We start from the raw sequence: 20339 nt of genomic DNA, 5'->3' as shown, positions 1-20339 counted from the left end.
GATTATTCTCCCTCCCTCCCCCCCCACTCCCATTTCCCTTTTATTAATCATTTCTCAAATATGATTACAAATACAAATAGATCCTCGATCATACTAACCTAACAAATGACGATCACGTAACCTTAAAAATCAACGATCGTTAAACAATTACCGTTCTATTTAATAGACAAATATATATCAAATTTACAAACAAAATTTGACAAATAGTTCGATAAAAACATAAAACAATAAAACAATAACTAAATGACAAGACAATAAATAGACGTTTAGGTATGAAACAACTATAGTAGTAAGTCGAACACGTTCGAATAGTCGCACGTCGTACAAGATCATTTACGAGTCCCTAAAGTCGTATCTCAAAGGACGTGTCCGGTTCGTCTGGCGAAAGGTGGATGGGAAAGGAGTAGAGGGGGGGAAATAAGAGAGGGGTAAAGGGGGAGAGAGGGAGGGGGTACAGGGTGGAGGTATGGAGTTGGTTGGTGGTGGTGGTGGAAAAGGTACTTTTTGTCACTCCCTCTCCCTATCTTTCTATTTCTCATACACATACGATACAAATACACATACAGATACATACATACACACAAACACACAGTACACAGATGAGACATGTTAAAGTTGTCTTATTCAGTATTTCTGTCTCTCTCTTTCTCATTCTGTCGAGAGCACCGGTTCTTCTTTCCGATCATATCGGGAGTCAAACCTCGGAGACAAGGGTGGGAAAACAGGGTTTAGGAGCATGCGCCGAGAAAGGGTGAAGTTAGGCGCAGGTTTCTAACCCCTCCGTTCCAATATCTTCCCCCACCATTGGAAAATCTCAAGCAGCGGCAGCTTCAGCAGCAGCAGCAGCAGCAGCAGCAACATCAGCATCAGCAGCAGCACCACCACCATGTGAAGGTGGTGGTAGTGGTGGTGGTGGTGGTGGTAGTAGTGGGGTAATGGTGGTAGTGGTAGTGTGTCGGGGGTGAATGGTGGGGGAACCCAATGCTCGGTGCGTTTCTCGACGGTCACACAACTCGACGTTTTTCCACCCTTATCTTTACTCGTTTCTCATCCCTACCTTGGAAAAGTAGTATAGGCACTTTCACAACTCGTTCCTATGTATAAATACATATATATGTTGTATATGTACATATATACAGAAGAGTACTATGACAATGTGTATGGTTAAAAAACACGAGGATGTTATTTATTTATTTTTTTTTTGTTACCCCCCTTCTGACTATGAGGGACAATGATTATTATTATGGACATCTTGTGTCTTTTTTGTTGTTGTCTTTTTTATTAATTTTTTTCCACCTTTTTTTTGTTGGAAAAAAGCATGTAACATATACTTTTATTGGGAGTCGTAAAAGAAACAAAAATAATTTGTAATAATTGCGAAACACGCGTACGACGTGTTTTACGATTTGACGTATCTGTATTTTTTTGTTATTTAAGACAATCGTTGTTATAAATTTGACATTTTAATTGTTTTCGAAGTATGTTGCAATTTTATACACAATTGTTAATTATTGATAACGACGATTGTCTCTTTTTAAATCGAGTTTACTTGTTTGCACATACGACGTGCCGTTAACACGGTAGTTCTCGTTGTTTCGTCATTACAATACCACGTACAATATGCTCTCGATTATTATCCGAAATAATTTTTTTATCGTTTTTAACGTTACGTAATACAATCGACGAACTACGTAATCTTTCAAAAATTTCATCTTTTTATTATCAATGTCGTTTACGTTATCATTTTAACACGTTCAAGCAAGCGCCACACGAATTTTGACGAAAATCTTCGTCAGCCCACGCGTGACAATATAAAGCGCACTATTGACAGATCATGTACTCGATGTAAATATGTAAAAAAAAATTGAACAATTTTTAGTTTGATATATCATATTTTATATTGTCAGTTATGTTAACTGATGATGCTGAACGATAGTGAGCGTCTGTCATCGATAACTAATGCGATTTAACGTTGAGTGTCAAGCATTGGTGACTGACACGGCCTGAATAGGAATTTCAATTTCTGACGTGACTGATTACTGACGTTAATTTATATTTACACGATGCAAATATGTAAATATTATTAAATATCTTTTATAAAATGATAAAGAAGAAGAAGAAGAAGAAGAAGAAAAAAACAAAATGAAAATATGATAAAATATCAAAGATATCGTTCGAATAAGTTTTCATTTGTTCATTTTATTTCATTTCATTTATTCGACTAAAATTTTCCATTGAGTTTAGAAAATAAAATAGAAATCTCGAACGACATTACTTACTTATTTTTCTCCCTTGATTTTACTTGAACGTAATTTCTTTGGATTTGGATGGAAACAATAATATCTTGTTTCTTTGCGTTGGACATGAACATCTATTCTAGTAGATACATTATCTTTTCTATCTGTGTGTAAACAGAGACAATGAGAACGAGTAATAACGTAGTAACGTAAAGCCCGTTAAATAACTATAACGTATGTTTTTATTTCCTTTTATATTTACTTTCTTTATATCAAGATAAATTTGTACGAAATAATCGATAGGACGTATTTAGAAATAATTTTATTTTCTTTACAAATTGTAAGACTAATGAAAGATGACGAATAAGAATAAATAAATTGATATATTTGATATTTGAATAGAAATATTTTATTTAATATTAATTAAAATTTATGTCCAAAAAAAGAAATATGTAAATTATTATTTATTCTTTACTTTTTTGGTAGAAAATATTTATAAATAATAATTAATAAATTATAAAATACAACGCAATGTAAATAATAATAATAATAATGAATTTAAATAATTATTACATTTCAGAAGAAATTAATTACCATCTTTCAAATTTTGTAAACGAATTTTGTAATTTTTACAACACTACAAAAATTAAATAAATATGAATTGTAATAATTGATTGACCATTCATATACAACAAATGAATAACATAAAACAATAAACAATTAACATTATTAAACAATAAAAAAAGTCAAGTATTCTAACATTACAATTAATATCACAATAAACTTCACTATAAATGATCAATTACTTGCTTTAAGATGAAAATAGTATAATAATAGTATAAAAACCTGTCGAAATAGAGAAGATGGTGGAACGAAGAAACAACTAAAAAAATAAAAAAAGAAAAATAAATAGAATGGCGTTAGAATGAGAGAGGGTCTTCCGCGTTGTGTCCAGTTGTTCGTTCATCTTTGCGTGACCTATTGTTTTGCTCCGTTGTTTCTGAAAGCTTCCACGCACATATATATTCTAAGCGTTTATAGTTTCGATCATATAATGAATGCCGATGTAGGCCAGGAACGTCCACGAGATCAGATTTCAACGTACGTGGCGACACTCAACACTCTCTCATTCTCTCTCTCTCTCTTACTCTCATTCTTTCTTTTTTTCTTTTGGACTAGCAGAACTCTTGTTCAGTGTCGCTGAACGGGACTGGTGTTCTCCTACAGGGAATAGAAACGATTGCAAATGATATCCTAGTATATTTCTCAGAATTTCATACTAATCGTCTCGCTTTGGTAAGGTATTATAATAATATAAACGCCATGAGAAGAATTGTTACACATTTCTCATACTCACATTTATTTTCATCTTTTATTTCTATGATTTTATTATTTTTTTTTTTTTTCACACCGTCAACGTTTCGTACTCCTTTTCTTTCTTTTTCTTTTTTTTGTTGTATTTTTTTTTATTTTTTTCTTTTTTTTTTTTTGTTATTATTAATATGAATGACTCATGCTGAATCTGCCGTATTTATTTTATTGCTAACAATAGTTTTTTTTTTTTTTTTTTTGATAGTTTGATAATTTTTTGTATTCTATGGTGCGACAACTTTTTTTTTTCTCGTATTGGGTCACTGTTCTTATTTTTCTTATATAATATTAATATAATGATAAAATTTTTTATATTACAATATACTTATGTATATATTTTTAATATCTATTTATATTTTATTTATATATATTTTAATTATATATATACAATATATATTATAGTATATAATAATATTTAATTTATATTATTAAAATTAATACTGTTAATCTATATTATTATAATATATAAATATATTAATATTTATATATATATTTTTAATATATTAAGATGAATTCACATGAGTCACTAAATGAAAAAATAAAAAGTGAGAAACATTTTGAAAAAAAAAACAAAAAATTAATTAATTTGAAAATATTTTTGATAATAATTAATCAACAAAATGCGCTTACTCAGCTTAAATCATTTTTATACATTTTTTTGGATACGTATTATATATATATATTTTTTTGTCTCTCTTTTCAATGACATATTACAAATACAAATATTATGATATAATAAAAATGCGTATAATAAACATCATCGAACTGTAGTAGCAGCACGCAATCGCGTTTCTCGATGATTTCCTTAAACAATTCAACGAAATTACGAGATACGCTTTTTATTAGCGATGAAAAAAATTGGAAACAGGAACTCCAAATTGTTTTTTTTCTTTTTCTTTTTTTAATTTAACATATTTCTTCAATGAGTGAATATTGCATAATTTACATAAACAATTATATACCAAATTATTATATTATTAAAAATAATACGTAAATATTGGATACTTGTTTTATTTATATTTTTTCAATGATAATACGATTTTTAGTTTTGCATTTTGTTTGTTTGTCTCAGTAAAGTAACAATTACAATTACGATAATTTGATTATTGCAACAAACCTTTTGCTACTCCAAAAACTAACGGAGACAATTGTCATAACTTTTTTTAATTCTATTTCTTCTTCTTCTTCTTCTTCTTCTTCTTCTTCTTCTTCCTTTGTCGTATAGTATACTTCATCTTTTTCTTCTTCATCATCATCATCTCCTTCTTCTTCTTCTTCTTCTTCTTCTTCTGTCGAGGACGACCGTTCTACTTTATTGTGCAACGTGAACGTTATAATTTTACCTAATTGCTCGGTGCGGCAAGAGGCAATTCGCAATGGACGTCTTCTCCGAGGATTAATTAAGACCTTTCTTAAAGGTGGCATTTAATTTCCATACGTTTAGAAAATCATTTTAATGTTAGAAAGAAGCCGGAAGAAAATTTCGTTTAATTTTTTTTTCCTTTTTTTTTTTTCCTTTGTGTTTACTCGTATTTACCATTTCACCCACGAGTTACACATTTTTATAAATCCCTTTCACCCCACCTTACCTCCAGCCTAAAAAATATTACACGAGTGAAGTATACATACAAAATGATGCATAAAGTGCATGAAGTAGAAAGAGAACTACGTTAAGTAAAATTGAAATCAATCACAGATACATATAAAATAAAATTGAAACCAATCTGATCGTTTAAAATAAAATTACAAACCAATGATATTTCATTTATTTCATTTTTGATTTAATTAACTAATACAAAATATTTTAATTAACAAACATACGAACAATATTAATATTTAATGTTCATAATAAAAAACTTACATTTCATAACGTTTACTTACAACATTTATGTGTCTCTATGTGTGTGTGTGTTTGACTGTGCATACTCTACAAATATTATTAAATAATTATTAAAAAAAAAATCCCAAAAAATAAACAACAAAATCAATAACAATTTAATCATCAAGGTAGGACAGATAAGAGAGATCCTTATTTTATTTTAAATATCAACTCTTTTTTTTTAAAGTTTCGTTTCCTTTTCCGTAGAACTCGTTTATCCGGTTTCTTTCAGATCGTACGATTATTATTCTCTATGGGAAAAAAAGAAATTCAACTATACTAAAGCCATTAATAAACATAGATAGAATTGTTATTCGAAATATCGAATTAGCATCGGACATGTGCGATTTGCTTTAGACTAACTCGATACGAAAATATATGCAACGATTACTACAAACCAAAGTTATGCGAATGGTTGCGTATACACAAGAGACAAATAGAGATAGATAGATAGAGAGGGAGAGAGAGAGAGAGAAAGAGAGAGAGAAAGTGAGAAAGGGGAAGAAAGGGTAGGGGGCATAGAGAATCCATCCAATTGGTGAATGCTCGCCAATTGTCATTAAGATTCCTCTAGCAACAAAGTGGTGGGGGGATGTTCTACATCTCGAATGTTACATTTGATCACCCTGTATAATTAACGGTATTACAGTTCACCTTTCAAAATTTCTAATACCCTTTTTTAAATCTCTGTACAATATCTTTCCAAGTATACAATTTATTTCAATTAATTTACAAGGATAAAGAGAGAAGAAAAATGAAATTGATGTTTATAACAAAACAAAAGAAAAATAAACAAATAAAAATATGACAAAAGTATAGATTCGTTCGAAACGAAAAGGACACAGTTTTACCGGTAAACATCTAAGTTACGTAAACTACGAAGTAATTACAACTGCCTAGATTTGTTCCGCGCCGATGAGTTATACAATCGTTATACAACGATTAGAGTGGGGGTTAAGAGTACAGAATGGGGGAAGAGAGATAAGAGAGGGGGAAAAAAAGAAGAATAACGAAGAAAAATGTGATCGAAGTTTTCTACAAGAAACTCATCCTGATGAATTATCTAACTCAATTACGAACAAAATATTTATAATATTATAATACAAATTTATTATAATATTAAATTAAACAAATTTAATATTATATTAAAATTAATATAATATTTGTAAAAAAAACAATTTGTAAACATTGAAATGTATGATTAATTTAGTAATATAAAATAATGGTATTGACTTGATCAATTTTTTTATATTTCATCGTCATCATGATTAACCTTATATACACACATACAAATACATATATACTAATATTTGTAAAAACCAATTTGTAAAAATGGAAACCTATAATTAATTAAATAATAAAAAATAATATTATTACCTTGATGAATTTTTTTTTATATTTCATCGTCATCATAATCAACCATACATACACACATACACAAATTTCTATATACTAAAATGAATTTAGGAATGAATGCAGAGTGCAGTTGGGTATATACTATCTTTCTCTAACATATATATGTATATATAGTCTTTCTATCTCTATCTCTATCTCTCTGTCTCTCTCTCTCTCTCAGTCGACGATGCAGACGATTGCATCCCTCCTGGAAGCCATTCGTGATGAAAGTCCAGCATGGCGAACGCGTACACGGGGGGCAATAGGGTATACTCGAGTGTGGGAGTCACATTCCGGCTGAGATTAATTCAGAGCAAAGAGGAATTTAGCATTCATCTCTCCCGCACCCGGGCGCGCACCATACCCCCCCCCCACCCACCCCTCCTCACCCTCTCATCCTCATCCTCACCCCTCTCTCACTCTCACTCTCTCTCTCTCTCTCTAACTCGTAGAACCATTTTCATGCAATTATTTCAGCAACATTGCAAAACGATCGTTTTGACCCGAGCAAGCAACAACGTTCAACCAAACGACTCAAATCACCAGATTGTTTTTAGAAAAAAATCTTTCTTTTCGAAAAGAATTCGAAAAAGATTCGATCAAGGATATTTTTAAATTCTAACTTTTTTGAGTACTATGTGGAAAACGCATATATGCGTTTAATCTTATTAAGAATTAATTGTTCTAACGTGAAAGTTTCTAATCTTATAAATTGAAACGAATATATTTTTGTTTAACAAGTTTGTATTTTTATTTAATAATGTAATCATTATCCCTCGTTATCAACAACCTTTTTTCAAATTGTAATACCATTAAAATTTGTAAAAATCAATCGGTTTTTGATAAAAAAAATATCCCAAATTGGACATTTGTAGAAGCGACATGACTTTCTGGTTCCTCCCCCTTTATACTTGCAACAAATATATCTGAGAATAATTAAAGGTGTCACGTTTTTAAATATATACAAGGTGTTACAATTATTGTTAATCCAATTTATTCATTTAAAATACAACGATGTTCTAACATCCTCGAATCTCACGGTACCATTTATAAATTGCTTAGGTATTATGTTAATAAAAAAAAAAAAAGAAAAAAATCAATAATGATTTTCAATGTTCTCACAGGTTACATTTAAATAGAAACAGGTTTAATTTGAATTATTTAATATAAAAAAATGCTAATATCAACGAATACCACCGTTTATATTCGATTAATCCAATGGTATAAATAATACATGTTAAATCAATGAAAAAAGGTTTTTGATTTAAAGTACGAGATGGGGCAAAAATAGGTGATGGTGGTGGTGGGGAGGGGAGGGGAGGGGGGATTACCTTTTTCTTTGTTAAAATAAAATCATGCTATCCATCCTACTCTTTCTTTTCTTTAAGAGAGAGAGAGAGAGAGAGAGAGAGAGAGAGAGAAAGAGAATGAAAAAGACAGGATGGGAAGATGATGACGATGTTAAGAAAATGTTAAATCAAGATGACGACTTGGTATACAATAATAAACTGTTTAATAATCAATGCGCGCGGTTCTCAATAATTACGATTCGTTGAAGGGAGCGGGTATGCAAAATAAGTACAAAACGCGAACTGGTTTTTCAGACAATGACGACTATGCGAATGAAATCGTCGTACGACGATATACGCTTATTGTAATGATATTCTTTACCTTTAGATAGCTATATATGTAGTATAAACCCAACGTATCTTTGTAACTTTTGATACGCCTTATATATATATATATTTTGTTGTTGTTGTTGTTCAATTATTACGTTGCCATTTCGATACGCTTTAAAAGTCACTTTATTCCGTTCTCACGATCATGACCTATCATTTAATTTATTATTATGTTTAAAATATTTATCGTTATATTAATGTAACACACTAAAATTGTGTTATAAAGTATATAATTAGGGATTGTTTTTTTTTGTGGAAATATTAATTTATAATTGAAAAGATGCATGAAAGATAATTGATAATTTGAAAGATGTATATTTAAATAAATTGTTTTTTTATTGTAATATTCACGATTTTATAATTGTTATTCGATTGTAGTAATTATTTTAGATTAATACCATGTAATTTTTGTTCTGTAACATTAATAATTAGGGTAAACTAAAATTATGGTGCAAAGTGAATAATGAATTGTTTTTTTTTTTTTTTTTTTTTTTGTAAAACTTACTTTGGAAATATTAATTTAGGTTTAACATTAAAGCCAAGGTTTTATAATTGTCATCCTAATAAAGTTACCTTAAGTCTCATTTTTGTTGTATAACATTAATAATTTTAAAATTATAATTACGACGATAAATAAAAATATAATAAAATTACCGAACAGTATTGGTAATGACCTATCATTTATTTATTATTATATTTATAATATTTATCGTTATTAGGGTAAACTAAAAATTATGGTATAAGGTGAACAATGATGGATTGTCTTTTGTAAACTTTACTTTGGAAATATTAATTTAAAAAATGCACCAACAAATTATATTTTGTTACAATATTCACGGTTTTATAATTATTATCCTAGTAGTTATCTTCAATCTAATTTTTATTCTGCAACATTATTATTATCAAAAATTACAACTACGACAATAAATAAAAATATAATAAGACTACTGAACAGTATTGGTAAGTTTGAGTAATGTTGCAAGATGGAAGGAAAGGAAAGGAAAGGAAAGGAATAAACCGTAATTCTCATAGATGAGAAGGAAGATCCTGGGAACACTCGAGGTTATCTGTCAATTCTTGGCATTGGGTTTGATTCAAAGTAGATATTCGGATTAATGGTTCGGATCAAGCAAACGATCGCCCGTGAAAAGTATTAGAAAAGAATTTTCTTCAATAGCCATCCTCTCTTCCTATCTCCCTCGTACTTCTACTTATGCAAGAAGGAATGAGATCAACACTGAGAACGCACGAGAGAGAGAGAGAGAGAGAGAGAGAGAGAGGACGTAGGTTTCTTGGTACAATGGTTCACCAATATACAATGAGAGGAAATATCCAAGATATGCAAATTAAAGATACGAAGTTCCCGATCATCTTCGGGGCCTGTTCGAAGCGGTGGCCCGGGAAATAAAAAAGGGTTTCCGAAAGACGAGAGTGAGCTCGAGCGCGCGCACTACCATGTGTCCCACTGGTGGTTACGTTTATTTGCATACCTTTCCCCCCTCTTAGATATTTGCATACGATGAAAATTTGCATCTTACGTGAAACCTGCGTGAGTTTCAAATACTTCTTCTCTTTCTATCCTACGTCTTCTAGCATTAGGGAGATAAAGAAAGAAATAATGGAAGGAAGGAAGGAAGGTAGGAAGAAAGAAGGGTAGGGTGGGCCCTTCATCCTATCTATCTATTGAAAGGGTATAGACACACGTAGAAAACGGCTTTGGTTATAGAAGTACGAGAGAAGAAAAAGTCCTCGAAAGAGGAATAATATATCAAGGGAGCAAAATGCTGCTAATGCCTTTGTACCCCCTCCCTCTTAACTCTTCACCGTCCTCTCTCTCTCTCTTTCCCTTTTCCCTTCTTTCTCTCACTCATTTCATCATTCTTTCTTTCTTTCTTTCTTTCATAGGTTCATACCGAGATATAATGCTACTTTTTCCCTTTGTGGAAATCCTAATGTATTTTCATTCTCTTTTCTCTGGTCGTAGCTACTACCACCACCACCACTACCACCACCATTACCACCATAACTATCTTCACAGTCTGGGATTTTGAATCTCGAGTGGATAGAAAGAGAAAGATTGAATTCCACCTGAAAACGATGTCTCTGGTTTAGTACTCGATGATCCCTTTTTCATTTATTTGATGGTTTATTTTGTGAAAATGTATGAAATTTTGGTTTAATTATTATTTGATTTATAATTTAATTATATTATTTAAAAATATATAAAATAATATAATATATAATGCATAAATATATTTTCAAATAATTTCTAATTTAAATTTAAATTATATATAATATAAGATATAAATAATATATATTGAAATAATTCATTTAAATTAAAATTAATTATTAAAATAAATTAAATAGATATTTTAATTTTTAATATTAGGGATACTAACAAAATATCTTTAATAAATATTATATTTATAAATAAAAAAAAATATATATACGACAAAGTATTTTAATATATTTTTAAACTATTTATATTTCATTATATTTTATTTTAATATCAATTTTCATAATTATACTTGACAGTAGTCGAATAGTATCGATATAGATATCTTTCTTTTTAGTTTTTTTATTTTTCAGTATCTTTTATTATAAAATATAAAAATGGGGGCAGATCGAATGATATTTTTTGATTCTTTTCGATTATTGTGTTGTTGTTGTACATTCTTTCTTGTCAAGAGTGTTTCTACCTGTAACTTTGCACTGTCTACTCTTTATCTCATTTTGTGTGTGTGTGTGTGTGTGTGTGTATCACACACAACTTCCGATAAAGTCTCGTGTTTCCAATTCTAGGACACCATGGAAACGTACAAGGAAGAAAACGAATGAATGGATATTATTTTCCTTTTTATACAATTCCTATGACACACACGTAACTTCTTTTCCACCAATATAAAAGCTGTCCCTTTTCTATTCTATTTATTTCTTTTCTTGTGTATCCTTCTCTCTTACACCTTCCTATTCTACCATTCGATTTTCGAGAGAAAGAGAGAGAGAGAGAGAGAGAGAGATAAAAAAAAATAAGATTTGTTTTTCTGTACTACCTGTCACCGTTTTTTTGTCATTTTTTTGTGTCATCTACTTTTCAATACCAATCCATGATTTTTATCCATTGATGGGGGTGTCTGGTGAAAAAAGAAACTGAAAGGGGTGCTATTGGTTCAAACTGTGTGGCCTAAATATAATAAATAATCTACTTTGACACATCATAGTTTGACTTTGATCTAATCCCATACACACATACTTACACACATTCATTCATTCATTCATTCAATCGGTTTATATCTTTCTTACATTCTTCTTAAATCTTCTGATTTTTCGACTTGATATCAAAAATCGATTAACTCAATAAGAAGAAGAAAAAAAATATTAACCCATAAAGGGAAAAAATTTCATAGAATTCCAAAAGAGGTGGTCAGAATTCTTTGATCTGTTTCAAAGATAATCTCGAGATTATTTTTCATCTTTTCTTATCTTTGTAAATCATGTGATACACGTTTTGAAAAAAAAAAGAAAATCAAATCACATTCAAACTAAAACCAACATTTATTTAATAAAATGAACAAAATAGATTGTAGACTAGTTTTGAAACACGAATAATTTAAAAAAAAAAAACGAAGGGGTTCGATGAAAAATAAAAAAAAAGGAGGGTTGTTTAAAAATATTCCATTGCTTGCTAACCGAAACGAATCGAAATCGGTTCACACACATAATGAAATGATACTCGAATAGTGTATCTCTCTCTATTCCCTCTCTCAACACCCTTATTCCCTTATTCCCTTTCCCCTTATTTGATCTTCTGTCTCTTCTACTTCTACTTCTACTTCTTCTTGCACCTTCCGTGCGATTGGTAAGATATGCAGACATTAACAAACAAAAAGAAAGAAAGAAGAGAGAAAAAAGAAAACTTGGCGCAATGCTAATCCGAGCTCATCGATCCGCAAACCCTTCGTAACGATCGAAAGACAGAGGAAACGGGTTCGACCTTGGGCTGGCCCTTTTTCACCTGGCCCAATAAAGGAGAGGTAAACCGGCCGTAAACGTTCTTCCTTCTTCTTCTTCTTCTTCTTCTTTTTCTTTTACTCCACTTTTAATACATGCATATATACAGCAGACACATACACATACACATATATATATACACATATACGTATGACTATCTTTCATCACTTTTTTCTTCATTTTATTTTCTTCTTTTTTTATCGAACACGTGAGGTGTTTCTATATGCGTGTCATACGATATTCCATATTCGCTAGCACGAGTTGGCATACCTTTTGAGTTAAAAAAAGAAATGAGAAAGAGTTGGTAATAAGAGATGGGAAATCATTTGAAAAGGAATAAGGGGTGAATTTTGAAAGGTTTGGGGGATGTTTTATCGAGGACATTGATGTATTTCTTTTTTTTTTTTTTCTTACATATATATATAAAAGAATCGAACAATTTGTTTTCAATATACAAAAAATGCGTTGGCACGTACATGTTCGTATGCACATATTTCTCCCTCAATTCTCCTCCCTCCCCCTTCCCTCTCACTCTCACTATCTCTGTCTCTTTCTTGAGCATATGTAAAGTTCGATATATACACGTGAATATGGTAATTCGTAGATATGTAAATAAGTTTGATTTGAGTTTTGTTGAACTGAACAGAACAGGGTGGTACTGGTTGGTGATGGTGTTATGGTTATATGGCGATGGTTGGCCCTCGAGAAAAGGAGAACCTCGATGGGAACTGTACCACAGGAAGAAGTGGAATCACTGAATAAGAAAGAGTGAGATAGATATAGAGAGTGAATATGCGTAAGCGCCTTAGTAGCTGCACGCATGATCCGGACGACCGGATCCAGATTTATTGGTTCCTTCGCATCGGGGAGGAAAGATGTAAGGAGATGGGATATAAAATGCGAGTGAACGGTGTGAACGGAAGCCGGGGATTTTACGATCTTGATTCGGAAGAACCCGCCATCGTTTCATTTCGTTTCGTTTCGTTTCGTTTCGTTTCGTTTCGTTTACTTTAATTTTATTTCATTTCTTTTTTCTTATTTCGTATCATTCATTTCAATGGGATATTATAAATAATAAATGAGAGAGCGTGACGAATAAATGATACTACTTGATATTCAATTATTTAAATATTAGGTTTACCGGGAAATTTTGTCCGTTGTTCAGAAACGTTAGTTCAATTTTTCGTCACTAGGAGTAAAGGCCCAATATACTAATTGCCACCATGTTGGCAAGAGTTCAAAAGTAATTCAATTTAATTAATTGTTCAAATTAGGAATAATTCATTATTTTATTTTAAATCTAATATCTCCTTGTTATTTTTTTAATAATTATTCTAACTAAAATTGTTGTTTAAAATTGGGGTCATTGGAAACTCGATGAAACGAAAATACGTCACTAAAAAAGTACGAAATATACAAAGTAAATCTTAGGTAGCTTTTATACATTTGCACAAAACAAAGAGAAAGGGTGAGGGGGACCTTTATGAAGAAGGTTCTACATTCGAACCGGTTTTTTCGGACACCCTCGCTCGTAAAAAAAAACGAAGACAAAATCTAACACTTTCCCGCTATGATTTACATACGCAATATCAGCCACCCTTCTTCTTCCTTTTCCTCCCTTTTTCCCACCCCCTTTTGCCTATATCTATCTATCTATCTATCTATCTATCTGTCTCTCTATCTTTGTCTCGTTTGAAACCCTCTTTTCATGGATCATTACGTTTACACGGACCGAGTCGAAATGTCTCTAGGAGTATTCGAATCCAAGGACTTTCTAGGCCGCGCATTGTGTCTCGTGGAATTGAACATCGAGGACGATTCAAAGGGTAGGTGGAAGAAGGGAAGAAGGGAAGATGTGACTTCTAACCAAGACAGAATCGGGTCGTCTGAAGTTTCCAAGGAATGGAACAATCGTCCATGCTCGGTTATATTAACATCTGAAAAGGGACGAATAACTTCGAATTTTCAAGACCTTCAAGAAAACCTGATCGGACCCTAACCCTACTTTTCAACCCACTATATTATTCTCTATCTTTTCAAATCTTTTCTTCAAACTTTTTCAAAATTGTATACTACTGTATTATCATTTTTTACAAATCAGTATTCAACAGACTAAAATGAAAGAAAATTCAATCGAAATACTTGTAAAAAATCAAAATTAAATCTATGTATGTGAAATGTATTATCAAACGTGTAAACAATTTGTCATTTTATAACTGAATTTCTGCAATTGCGTGCAAATATGCGATTTATTCTTAGTATTATTTGCAAATATTATTTATGGTTGCAAACACGTAGGATAGAAACGTATAGGATCCGGTTCGATAATTTCACACGATTACCTTTTCAAAGAAAATATCATTCAAAATAATTGCATTTATTTATTCGAATTATAATAATAATAATAACAATAATAAATAATAAATTATGCAAAAAGTAAAAAGAAAAAAAAAAGATTAGAAACGTAATATTGTTGAAATACGAAGTAACGTGAATTATTTTTCCTAAGCTGTATTTCGAAGTTTTAAACTGGAAACTGGTTTTGATGTGTCATACGTCTTTTTTTTTGTATATGTTCCTATATATATCTGTGTGTGTGTGTGTATGTGTTTGACTATCAGTGTCACGTAGGGTACTAACTCTAGGTAAAAAAGTAAACGCGATAGGCCGGAAAATACGAGCGGTCAGACCGCGATGATCGCATACACACTTGCTGTTATTAGCATAACACGATATACATAACCTAAACGGTGTACGGTCAACCTTTTGCCAGACCTTATAAAGACCATAAGCATAAGTTGTTTCTTTTGTTTTATTTTCCCCTTTTTTTTTTAACTTCCTTGCCGATTTCCACGAGTGTTTTGTTTTTTTGCGTTTGCTATCGAGAAAACAGGGTTAGGAGTAGGGGTGTAGAGGGGGTTAGTTGTAGAAACAGAAACGAAACGATTTATCAAACACAACGCGTTACAAATTCTAAACGACTTTCCATCTCTTTTTTTCCCTTTTCCTTTCTTGATGGTTTTTTTTTACTGAGACTTGGGTTAAACGATAACATCGACTATGGCCATAGTAACTCCTTGGTAGTATAAACGCGAATCAAGTCCCACCAGAGATTGTTGAAAACGTCAAAGAGGAAAGGTAGAAGAGTCACGACGAGTAACATGAAAGAAAGGGGGAGGTTGGCGAGGAAGGGGGTTGGATAATGTTGATCCCAACTGTGCGTGAACTTTCTGCTGACGTTAATCAAAACTGTAAAACACGAAGAGTTTACATTCGAACGATTAGCATTTAAAGTAAACTTGATATAATATTGGGTTGGCAAGAAAATAATTTTGGTTTTCTAGTGTAAAATAAAACTCAATTGTTTCTAAACTAACAGTTGTAAACAAAATTACACGAAATTTGTTTCTATAGCAACCTAAAATTGTCAACTTAACCTCAAAAGAACAAAATTCTAACATTAACAAAAGAATAACGAAACAAACATAACGCTATCTATTGGTGCAAGCCGAAATTACTTTCTTGTCAACCCAATACATTGTTAAATAGGATTAATCATTGTTATAATTTTATACGCACGTTAAAATGAAATGAAATTTGTATCCAGGTGTTGTTGTTCATCGAATTGAAACAAAAATATATATTAATCATTATTTGCCAAAAAGATTAATATCAATTTTTAGTTGTCGCGTTTAACTTAAAATTTGAGATTAATGATAGGGTGTTAATTTTTTGTTGTTCTTCCCCTTCTTATATACCGGGTGTTATCGAAATGTTTTCTATTGGTAAAAGATGGAGTATTCTGATTAAATAGATAAGAGGAGGTGGCAGCACCTGTCCGTCCCTCCGTCCGTTTGTCCGTTCATGTGTATATCTCACCCTCACTAAAGTTACTCACTCAAACTCACAAAACTCTATTCGTCAGGAGGACTAACACATTCGCACTTTCGTCACGCGTCTCTGAACAATGGCATTAATAGGCCCTGGCGAGTTATTAATTGCCGGTGCCCGCCGGATATGACTGTCTATAGAGCATCGTTCGTTCGTTCCTTCGTTCCATCGTTCCTTCGTTCAGTATATAGTTGAACGAGAACGTCCCTAATATCTGTGGTATTCCGTCAGCCGTCTCTTGGCTCTTAAATCAGGGCCCAGTCTTTTCAACCAACCTCAAACGCACATACGTCAACGTGTATATATTTCTTCTATAAATGTATCTTTACATGTGTATGTTCATATATCTGTGTATGTATGATATAGGTATGAACGAGAAGGTTTCCTTTATAATCCAAGAGAACCATTCCGGACGACCGAATAAAATTAAAAGATCACTTCTTCTCATTCGGTTTTATTCTATGACGTTATACTTCAAATCTCAATCATATATTACCTTCTTTTTTAACACTTAAATACTAGTAATATTCCTGAGAACGCGTTCATAGTTTTTATTTATTATATTATTATACTTGATCGGATAAAAATTTTGAGGTTAGTAAGGGTTTATCTTCGTTGTTTAGGAATTATGATTCAATGATTCTAATTTCAATGATCAAATGGTATTAAATTTCTACTTATAGTTTGTTGATTATAAAAATTAATTAACAAAATTATTTGTTTAAAAAATTAAACAAACTTTGTGTTAGAAGTTGATCAAAAGAATAATTTTTTTCTCAAAGTTTCGCGATAGAATAATAAAACACGACAGAGCGATTCGAATTGAAATTAAATCTATACCGGGTGTCCGTAATTAGTTGTACAAATAAATGACGTGTCTAGAGGCAATAAATAAAAAAAAAAAAAGAAAAAATGAAATAAAAAAGAAGAAGAAAAAAAAAATAGAGACCATTCGTTTGTTGTTTTTTCTATGTATATTTCTTCATCTCTTTCACATTAGTTTGTCTATTATTTTTCATGAGAAGGTTGCGAAGAGAGTCCCCTTCAGACTGTCCCCCCTGCCCTTCTCCCCATCGAAAGAATCGAGTATATAACCGAGTGATCTTTATGGTCAATCTACGTGCGCGCGAGGTTCCGAGGTGGCGTAATTAAGAGCGAATACCGACTGTCGGGACTGATTAATAGAGGAGACGAACGCTGAAGATAATCGAAAGGAAGTAACGAATGGAAAGGAGCTATAAGGTAAGAAGAAAAAGAAGAAAAAAAAAAGAAATAAATAAGAAGAAGAAAAAGAAGGAAAAGAATACCGGGGTAACGTCCTAACACGCCGTTGGTGATGCCATCAAATAAGAAAGAACAAAAAAAAAATAATAAAAGAAAGAAAAAGTATTGATCAACATCAAATACGAAGAAAAAGTATTGAAGGTTTGCATGCTGGTCTTAATTATGCAATATAGTTTTTGAATTAAATAACAATTTTCATTTTTTTTTGTTTTTTGAAAATAATATTAGGTTATTTCAAATTTCTTTCTACTTTTAAATTAGACGTCACGCCATCTTTGAAAACTAACCAAGAAACAGTAGAATTTCGTTTTCTACTCAACGATGCGTGCCTAATCGTCATCGTAGTGGTTGTGGTGGTGATGGTGGTGGTTGTGGTGGTGGTTCAGTAATTCGATTTTCAAGGAGCACAAGGAACCTTCGGCTTTCTTCTTCTTCAACATCGGTGACTTTGTCGAATGACAGTTTGATGAACGGACACAGGAAAGAGGAGGAGAACTAAGAAAGAGTGGGGGAAACTAAAGAAGGCCCACCTGGCTTCAAGCAGACAATTAGGATCACTCTTGCAAGGTGCTTCTCACTCTTTCTCACACTCATTGTCAATATTTCATTTGTTTCAATATTTTCTTAACAATTGTTTTAAATAATTTTATGATATTGAACAAACTCTTGCAAAGATTTTTCATACCTATTGGTTTGGTAAGGAAATAATTGCGAATTTTGTCGATAGGTGGCTTTATAAAAATCACCAATGACTTAGTTGCCAACCCAATATATGCAAATCAATAATTTACAATAATATATATAATTAAATAAATAACTCCATGATTAATTCATTTCAACCTTCTTTTTATTTGATCCAATCCCCTCCCCCCCCTAACAATCCTAACCTTATTTACTTCTAATGAAAAAAAAACCTAGAAAAAATTAGAAACAAAATGAAAAGAAAGGAAAAAAGGTAAGTTAGGTGAGTGCGTGGACTAAGCTCGGAAAGGATGATTAGAATCGTTAGCCGTTTCGGACCAGCGAACGAAATCGTCCACGCGTGGAAGACTCAGCTGCCTGCCAGGCCGCAATTACAATACGTCGGGGGCCCCGACGCGTGTCCCCCTTCCTCTTCTAAGCCCCTCTTTCTAACCTCCCACTCTTCAATCCTCTCTCACTCTTTTACTCGTCCCCACGGTCGGTCACCTATCCAACACTATAGTACCAACACACATATACACCTACACATGTATAATCTAAGTACTTTTCTTTTACTTTATCCTACTCATGAACATATCTGATACATCTGTGTGTTTACACACGTATACATACCACTTGGATACTTTTTTATATGTTGTGTATGTGTGTGTATATCTTCTGTACATCTCATTAACTCGACTCTGTTTCAACCTGACGATCTATCGGTCGGCTATCAAGCAGACATCGACTTTGAACGTAGGAAGTGATTCACGGTTCACCGTGCATCATTCTACGGGAATTCGAGGACGATCTAAATATGCATGTGACTTATGCATGTGAACTGAATTTATGTATCTAAAGATCCCTTTTGTTATCTTTATCTCTATCATCAATCCGATGACAAATGTTTCTATTGTATATCAACATTTGGTTTTAATCAAATTATTGTCTTGTTTTTGTATTCGCGAATATTTGTAGCTTCGTGATTGTCCGTTCCTCTGTCACGTGATCAAACGTTTAGGTTATGTAATGAATTTGTTAATAAGTGGACATCCGATTAATTTAATTTATAATGATTTTGGAATTAGTGTATTGCAAAATATATTAGAATTATTTTTTGAATGAAATGCTTATTTTCCTAACTTAACCTAACCTAACCTAAGTATTGTATGTTACTTCGTTTCAAATGAGTTAATTATATTCATTTAAATTTTGATATGATTTAGTAAAATTATTATAAAATATATTAAAATTATTTTCATTTACAAATATTAATTTAAAATTCATTAATTATTAGTTAAATCAAATATAATATTATTCCAATTATTTCGTGATCCACAATCTGAAAAAGTAATTACTATTATAAATAACTATTATTATTCTGAAATTAGATGTAGAATATCAAAAGTGGATTAATCTCATTTCGAATAATACAAAATTTAATAAAAATATTATTTCTCTCAACTCGAGAATACGTATGCAAAACAATATATATATATATATTAGATAATATAAATTTTGTTCACAAATTAGTTGATAATAATTCAAGAACGCGTCTAACGTACTTAAAAGTATTTAATTTTCTTCAGTAATATCTTTTTGTTTAATTTTTTTGTTGCTTTTTCATTTTGTTTTTTCTTTATTATAATAATAAACGCGTACCGCTAATTTCCTTCAACGAGCAAGAAAAGGCAAGATGCGTGGATTATCCATTCGTTCTGTATAATTATCATTAACTTTGATAATTGCTCCTTAGAGATTATCATTAACGGTTGATAATTGCTCTCGTTCAGGTACATCGCTTCAGGCAACTATACTACACGAGTGCTACATAAAAAATAATACTTCGTTGATAGACCGAACAAATCCCTTCCCCCACCACCTCTACCCCATTGGTAGATATTTTCTCTT

At 31.6% G+C, this 20339-nt stretch overlaps 1 long non-coding RNA gene across 1 annotated transcript; it reads left to right on the top strand.

The window, feature by feature from the left end:
* Positions 1-413: 413 nt before the first annotated feature.
* LOC149031724 (uncharacterized) lies at positions 414-18479 on the top strand. The gene is made up of 3 exons (XR_016177444.1): positions 414-988; positions 17489-17888; positions 18009-18479. It is a non-coding gene; the product is annotated as an uncharacterized LOC149031724 (long non-coding RNA).
* The last annotated feature ends 1860 nt before the right edge of the window (positions 18480-20339 follow it).

The sequence above is a fragment of the Polistes dominula genome, unplaced genomic scaffold (assembly GCF_049000335.1).
Source record: "Polistes dominula isolate Pdom_NZ unplaced genomic scaffold, Pdom_raw_medaka contig_78, whole genome shotgun sequence".
Classification (NCBI taxonomy): Eukaryota; Metazoa; Arthropoda; class Insecta; order Hymenoptera; family Vespidae; genus Polistes; species Polistes dominula.
Note: the sequence above shows the minus strand (reverse complement) of the source record. Positions and strands in the feature narration are given on the sequence as shown.